Source organism: Sturnira hondurensis, unplaced genomic scaffold (assembly GCF_014824575.4).
Source record: "Sturnira hondurensis isolate 20B ecotype Veracruz unplaced genomic scaffold, ASM1482457v3 Scaffold0025168, whole genome shotgun sequence".
Lineage (NCBI taxonomy): Eukaryota > Metazoa > Chordata > Mammalia > Chiroptera > Phyllostomidae > Sturnira > Sturnira hondurensis.
In genome coordinates, this window is record NW_028097799.1 from 476144 (window position 1) to 484337 (window position 8194).

Genomic DNA, 8194 nt, shown 5'->3' on the forward strand with positions numbered 1-8194 from the left:
GTGGGAAGCAGTCTTGTAGGACTGAATTCTTAACCCATGGAATCTGATACTATTTTCAGGTGGATCACGTTGAATCGCAGGATACTCAGCTGGTGTCCAGCAAGTTGCTCATTAGTGTGGAGAATATCCTTTTGTCCCATATTGACATTGGTTCCAGAACCTGGAGCAGCCTTTTCAGGCTGGCTTCTTCCACTTAGTAATATGCATTTAAAATTTTTCCATGTCTTTTCATGACCTGACAGTACATTTCTTATTAGTGCTGAATAATATTACAGTGTCTGGATGGACCGCAGTTTATGTATTTATTTGTTCACCTACTGAAGGACATCTTGGTTGCTGCCAAGTTTTGGTAATTAAGAATAAAGCTGCTCTAAACATCTATGTGCAGGTTTTGTGTAGGCATAAGTTGTTATCTTTTTGGTAAATACCAAGGAGCGTGATTGCTAATCATGTGGTAAGAGTGTGTTAGTTTTTTAAGAAACCGCCAGTATCTTCAGAGTGTCTGTACCATTTTGTGCTCCTGGAAGCAACAAGGGCGCGTTCCTGGTGCTCCACATGCTAACCAGCGTTTGGCATTGTCAGTGTTCCAGATTTCGATCATTCAGTAGGTGTGCAAAGCAAGTTTTAATAGAAGGAAAACCAAACTTACATACATATAAAATATCTTTGATGATTTAGTGGCATCAAGATAAACTTAGGCATCTGACTGGGAAGGATCCCAGCTCCATTACTTCCTAGCCATGTGGCCTTGGGAAAATTATTTAACCTTTCCATTTCCTTTTATAAACAGGTTGTGGTAGTGAAAGGCTTGTAGTGATACCTTTCCCTTCTCCTCCCTGTAGAATATGTGACATGTGTGTGGTTGACGTCATCTCTCTTTTTATGACAGTACTTCTTCATTATTTCCCTATTGTAGTCAATCACTAACATGACTAGGCTTGACTTTCTGATTTATGTATAGACAATCATATACTTTACAAAGTAGTCCCCCCGATATTTCAAGTATCCACCTGGCGCCATATGTAGTTGTTACAATATCATTGACTATATTCCCTGTGCTGTAATTTATGTCCCTGTGACTAGTCTGTAGTACCAATTTGTACTTCAAATTAGTACTACAGAATAGTACCAATTAAGAAGTACCAATATGTACTTCTTAATCCATTCAACTTTTTCCCCTAAATTTCCCATCCCCTCTCCCCTCTGGTAACCATCAGTCTGTTCTCTGTACCTATGCATCTGTTCCTATTTTGCTTGTTTATTTTCCTCTTTCGAGTCCATATATAAGTGAAATCATATGGTATTTGTCTTTCTCTGACTTGTTTTACTTGGTATAACACCCTCTAGGTCCATCCATATCATGCAGTATTCTTTTAAATGAATGATCAAATCCTCCAATTTGAACAATCTTCTAGATTATTTTAAAAAACCGTGAAGTTAACACCTATTGTCCTGTGAGTTTCTAGATTCCTACTTAAATCACCTATCCTGGAACATGTTAGGTCTCACGTTTTTAGGTTTCTGTTTCAAAATGTGATTCCTTCAAAGGGAGATTGCTAGATTGCTTCACATGTGAAACATACTGTATAAATAAGTTTTGCCCTAATGCAGAATTCTTTTCATGCAGGAACCACAGAAGCCTACCAGAAAAGATCACAGAGTTCCCATAATTTAACAAATTCTTGGAACAAACAACATTGGTGGCATAGAACAGGGAACAAAAAAAGGAAATAAAACAGAGAATTAGTTGAAACCGCAGCCAGGGGAATCAGGAAACTGGAAACCTGACAGCACCAATGAGATTTGCCTCACTTTATTGCTCAAAGAAAGTAAAGGAAACCATGGACAGAAGGAAAACTGCTGTCACCTCCCCAACAGGAAATAGAAGGGGCCTCGGAAGGCTGTCACCCAGCTTCACAAATAAACAACTGAAATGCTTAGATGGTTTTAGTGCCATTGAAATGCTAGCTCTCTCAGAATATAGTTAGTGATGGGCACACTAAGCTAGGACAGCTTAATTTTAATTCCAGAACAAACACACCAAATGCTTGGTTTTCCTTATTTTGCTTTTCTGTTATTGCCACAAATGATGTAGCTAGTACATTTTCTTCTTTGGGAAGAAAAACAGATATGAGAGGTTTTTTTTTAACTCTTCTGATTATGTTGATGCACTTGACCGGGGAGAAATCTGTAAGCAATTCAACAAGCAAATTGGGGCTGCAAGTTCCTTGAAGATGAGATCCATTTTGGTGATATTTTCACATTCTTTAGAGTCCCTAGAGATGTTCAGAGAACTTCACATTCAAAAGATGATTAGGAGGGGGCCCCCTACAGCCTGGCGCAGTCCTACCTAATGATATCAGACAGTAGTTTCCACCAAGCGAAGAGGGCAAATTAAAATGTGGAATTACAGGAAATCTCCTCCTGCACATGTAGGCCTCCCACACAAATTGCAGAGAGAAGGCGGTAACTGATCCTCTAGGGAATCCCTTTCTGAATGTTGGCATCTTTAGTATGGCACTGTCCTCTATGCATGACACATTGAGACTGATTTCAGCCTAAATGATTTTCTACCTTGATCCAACATACGTCTAGCCCTGGATCCTGGGATCAACCACAGTGGCAGGCTGACACATCCTCTCTTCCTCACCCTTCAAAAGATCTACCTTTCGGGCTCTTTCTTCTTCTTCTCCTACAGCTTCTCTTTTTCTTTCTTCTTTCATTCCTCCTCCTGTTCCCTCATCAAATTCAGCGTTGCCAGACACTGTTTTCTACTTAAGATGCATCACCATCATTATGACTGTCATAATTCACTTGGACTTCATGGTGGTCTTCACAGATCAATAGACCAATGTCAGCCCAAACTGTGAGGAATTAGTCACACAATGTGGCTGAATAACCACCTTGGAGGGAAAAGAATATTTTACGCCATAACACTACCAGCTAGCACTTTTTAAGCATGTAATATGTGCCAGAGAGGCAACATGTTAAGTATTCTATAGATATTTTAAATATTATTTTAATATTAGATATATTAATATTTTAGCATTTTGTGAACTTCTAGGAGTCTGCTAAGTTGTCTCATGGTCCTTAAATTGTGAAAAATCCTGGTTTGAGGATCCAAGTCTGAATCTTTTAAAAATTTTTCTTTGATTTAGCTGTCTTATTTTATTTAATTAAACATCTATAAGCTATACTCTGCTTTAGCTTCTTCTAAATGTCCCATACACTGTGGTGATCATTAGGACACACCAGTAAGAAAACTCATGATCTTAAAATTTTTCCTTCATCATGTGGGATGAATCAGGCTAGTGAAGCCTATAGCATAAAAGCTCCTGATGAGTGCTAATTCTGTGGAAGCTGTGCATACTTTTTTAAAAAAAACAAAACTTCCTTCAGATGTTTGCTTGGTTTGTGGCAGATTTTCCAGATTTAGACAAATGTTTTCATTTCTAATTGATGCATGGGTAGACACTTCATTGGGTATTAAATACCATGATAGTCCCATATCTATCACTGGGAGACCTTAAGCAAGTCATTTAATTCCTTGAGTCTGAGTGCTTTCACTTCTAAAATGAAGTGCAGTATAGTGAAGTCACCTCTAGATCCATTCTCTGCCTTCTGCCTCTACTCTGTGTCCTGGGGTCTTTATGAATGGCCTCAATGAATTCTTTTGCCCTCTCACTTCCAGATGGGTTCAACCAATGGGGAGAACTAGTAGAAGATCAGAGAAAGGCATATTTGTTTGATTTTTTTTTTTTTTTTTTTTGTTAGCAGTGCATGGCAACAGCCCCATTCTTTTACAAAAGGCCATTGCCTCTCCTATAACCTCAGCTCTTCAAGTTTCAGTGACCACTCCTCCCCACTTACCCAAAATGTGTCAGGGTAGTAATGGCTTCCTGCCTGTGTTAACATTATCCTCGTCTTGACTGCTACAGAAGATACATTTTAAATAAACTCTAAACTGTCTTCTAATTCCAAAATAAGTATTATCCCTTTTTGATATATCCTAGAAATATTTACTCTTATCAGAAAGGAGATAGTTGTAAAACTTAGTTAATAAAATGTGCTCTGATGGGGGCCAGCATACATAAATTGGAGGATACTGGACTGGGAGCTAGGAGACCAGCAATGCTGCTAATCAGGTGTATGACTTTCTCTTTCCTCCCTTCCTTTCGTCCTTCCTTCCTTCCTTCCCTCTCTCCTTCTCTCTGTTCTTCCTTTGAACTGTGGTAAAATATACACAACATAAAGTTTACCATCTTTACTATTTTTAAGTGCACAATTCATTGGTATCTTGTATATTGCACTACCATTACCAATATTCATCTACAGAACACTTTCTTCTTAAAACATTGAAACTCTGTTGTCAAAAAAAACAATAACTCTTATTTTGCCTTCTTCCAGCTTCCAAGGACAATGGTACTACTTTTTGTCTCTCTGAATTTGACTTTCTGGGGTACCTCATATAAGTGGAATCATACAATCTTTGTCTTTTTGTCACTGGCTTATTTCACTTACCATAATGTGCTCAAAGTTCATCCATGTGGTAGCATGTGTCTGAATGTCCTCTCTTGTTACAGCTCAATAGTATTCCATTTTATGTATGTCCCACATTTTGTTTATCCATTCATCCATCTGTGGCCATTTGGGTTGCTTCCACTTTTTGGCTATTGCAAGTAGTGGTGCTGTGAATATGGGTATTCAAATGTCTTTCAAGTCTCTGCTTTCATTTTTTTTTTTGAAAAAAAAAGTCTCTCCTTTGGTTTTTTTTTTTCATAGTATTCATCTTGATTTGTAAGCATTTTACTTCATTTGCTTATTTTTGTCTGCTCTTACTTCTAGAAATGTAAGATCCACTAGACCATGGATTGTTTTGGATATATCCCAGAAGTAGAAGTGCTGGATCATACGGTAATTTTGATTTCATTTATTCAAAGAACTGGCATGTGTCCATAGTGGCTGCACCATTTTATGTATTCACCAGCAGTGCACAAGTGTTCCAATTTCTCCATATCCTCACAGACATGTTATTTCCTGCTTTCTTTGTCTTAATACTAAATTTGTTATATAGGTATTCAACTTTGTTTTTAATATATTTTATTGAGTATGCTATTACAGTTGTCCCAATTTTTTCTCCCCTTTATTCTCCTCCACCCTGAACCCCCTCCCACCAGCATTCTCCTCCACCCACACTTCATTCATGCCCATGGGTCATACATATAAGTTCTTTGGTTTTTCCATTTACTGTGCTATTCTCAACCTCCCCCCCTGTCTATTTTGTACCTACCTTTTATGCTTCTTATTTCATGTACCATTTCCCCTATTCTCCCTCCTCCTCCTCCTACCTAATAACCCTCCTTGTGATCTCCATTTCCGTGATTCTGCTCCTGTTCTAGTTGTTCCCTTAATTTGTTATTTTTTTAAGTTTAGTTGCGAGTTTGTTGTTTTGTTACTTTTTTTTGTTGATAGTTGTGAGTTTGTTGTCACTTAACTCTTCATATTTTTTTCATCATTTTCTTTTTCTTAGATAAGTCCTTTTCACATTTCACATAGTAAGGGTTGGGTGATGATGAACTCCTTTAACTTGACCTTATCTGGGAAGCACTTTATCTGCCCTCCCATTCTAAATGATAGCTTTTCTGGATAGAGTAACCTTCAATGTAGGTGCTTGCCCTTCATGACTTCAAATACTTCTTCCCATCCCCTTCTTGACTGCAAGGTTTCTTTTGAGAAATCAGCTGATAGTCTTAGGGGAACTCCTTTGTAGGTAACTGTCTCCTCTTCTCTTGCTGCCTTAAAGATTCTCTCCTTATCTTTCATCTTGGGTAATGTAATTATGATGTGCCTTCATGTGAGATTCCTTGGGTTCAACTTTGGGACTCTCTGAGCTTCCTCGACTTGCATGTCTAGTTCTTTCACCAGATTGGGGAAGTTCTTCTTTATTATTTTTTCAAATAGGTTTTCAGCTTCTTGCTCTTTCTGTTCTCCTTCTAGCACACCTATAATTTAGATGTTGGAAAGCTTAAAGTTGTCCCAGAGGTTCCTAAGACTGTCCTAATTCTTTTTTTTTTTTTTTTGAATCTTTGTTTGTTCATTCTGTTCTGGTTGAATGTTTATTTCTTGCTTCTGCTCCAAACTGTTGAGTCCTAGTTTTCTTCCCTTAACTGTTGGTTCCCTGTATATTTTCCCTTTATTTCACTTTGCATAGCCTTTACTTCTTCCTCTACTTTGTGTCCATACTCAACCATTTCTGTGAGCATCCTGATTACCTATATTTTGAACTGTGCATATGATGGGTTAGCTATCTCCTCATTGCTTAGTTCTGCTTTTGGACATTTGATCTGTTCTTTCACTAGGGCCATACATTTTTTTTTCTCAGTGCATATGTTACACAGGAAGCAGCAGAGCCTCAGGCTAGACAACCTACTTGGCTGATTTGTGGCACTGTATGTGGGGGAGGGGCGAAAGAGGGAACGATGCCACTTGCTCAGCTCTTAACTGGCCTTCGATCACTTCCCCTGATTCCCACAAGCAAATTGGGCCCTTCTAGTGCTGATTCCTGGGTGGGTGGGTTTGTGTACATTCTAGGACCCTGTGGGTCTCTCTGAGGAACTCTTCTGTAGGGCTGGGAGTTTTTCCTGCTCCCTCAACCTCCACGGGTTTTTTTAGTCAGAGGTTTTGAGGCTTCATTTCCCAGCAATGGAACTCTGACTTGTGAGGTCTGTCTCGCTTCCTAGTTGTTCCTCCCAGTTTATTTGCATGCAAGTGTGGGACTGCCCAGTCCACCAGCTGCCACTTTGCCCACCTATCTGCCAGCTGCTGCCTTGCCTCACATCCTCTCTGCCCTTTCCACCCCTCCTACTGGTGGAAGCTCCTATTTGTTCATTCACTGTGTTAAGCTCTGGGAATACAATAAAAAAAAAAAAACCCTAATGTAACAGAACTTATACTTCTAGGGAAAAGAGCAGACAAAAATAAACCAATGAGCCCTGGATGAGTAGCTTTTTTGGTTAGAGTATCATCCTGATTTGTGAAGGTTGGGGGTTCGATCCCAGGTCAGGGCACATACAAGAATCACCAGTGAATGTATACATAAGTGGAACAACAAATTGATGTTTCTCTCTCTCTCTCTCAAAAAATAAATTAATTAATTAAAATATATATTTAAAATAATAAACAAATGAAGTAAAATACAAATCAAGGTAAATGCTATGAAGGAAACAGGGAGATGAGACAGATAATAATGGGGACCTACTTTAAAAACATTTTTGAAGAAGTACCATTTACAAAGAAATACAAAAGAGCTCTCTATATGGAAGAGAAGAATATAGAAAAGACAAGGAAGGCAGGGGCACAGAATGTGCAAAGGCCTCCAAGCTAGAAAGAGCTCGAAGCATTCAGGTCTCAGAGAACAGCAGTGTGTTGGGAACAGTTGTCCTTCTAAGCCATTTTTCAGAAATGGGACCATATTGAATATTCAGTAGGAGACCACTGAAGCTTAATGTAAGAGATCTCATGCTCTAAACTTTGAACTGCACACTGACCTTGTAAGCCTCGTTTTACTAGGTGTTGGTTCCCAAGAGCCTTTGCACCTTTGGGGCTGTGGATGGATGCTCACTGGCTCCTGGAAGCCAGTGAGTTAAGAACTTACATTTTGGGGTCAAACATACTTGCATTCAAATCCCAGTTCTATCACCTTGCAGCAGTGTGACTCTAAGCATGTTAGTTAAGCCCCCAGAGCCTCAGTTTCTTCATATAAAAATGAGAATAATAGTACTTTCCTCATAAAAGTGTTTAAGGATAAAGGGAGAAAATAAGTGTGACTGTCTGAACAGAGCGCTCAGCACACTAATAAACAATAGATATTATAATTATTGTTATAATGTTTTATTCATTCATTGAAAAGGCTTTTCTTGAGAGACAGTTATGTCCCTAGTTGTGTGTAAGGTGAGAAGCGTAAAAGGTGAAACTGTTGTCCTTGTTTTCAAGGGGAAGCAACATGTCTAATAAAACACAGAATGTTAAATATAATGGGAGATGTATGCACAGGACATTAGAAATGCACAGAGAAGGTACACCCAACCGAGACTGGAGATGGGGAGTTAGGCAGGATTTTCAACGCAAGTGATAGCTAAGCCAAGTCTTAATGGGTGGGTTGAGGGGAGTGAAGGGCATCTGGGCAGAGAGGACC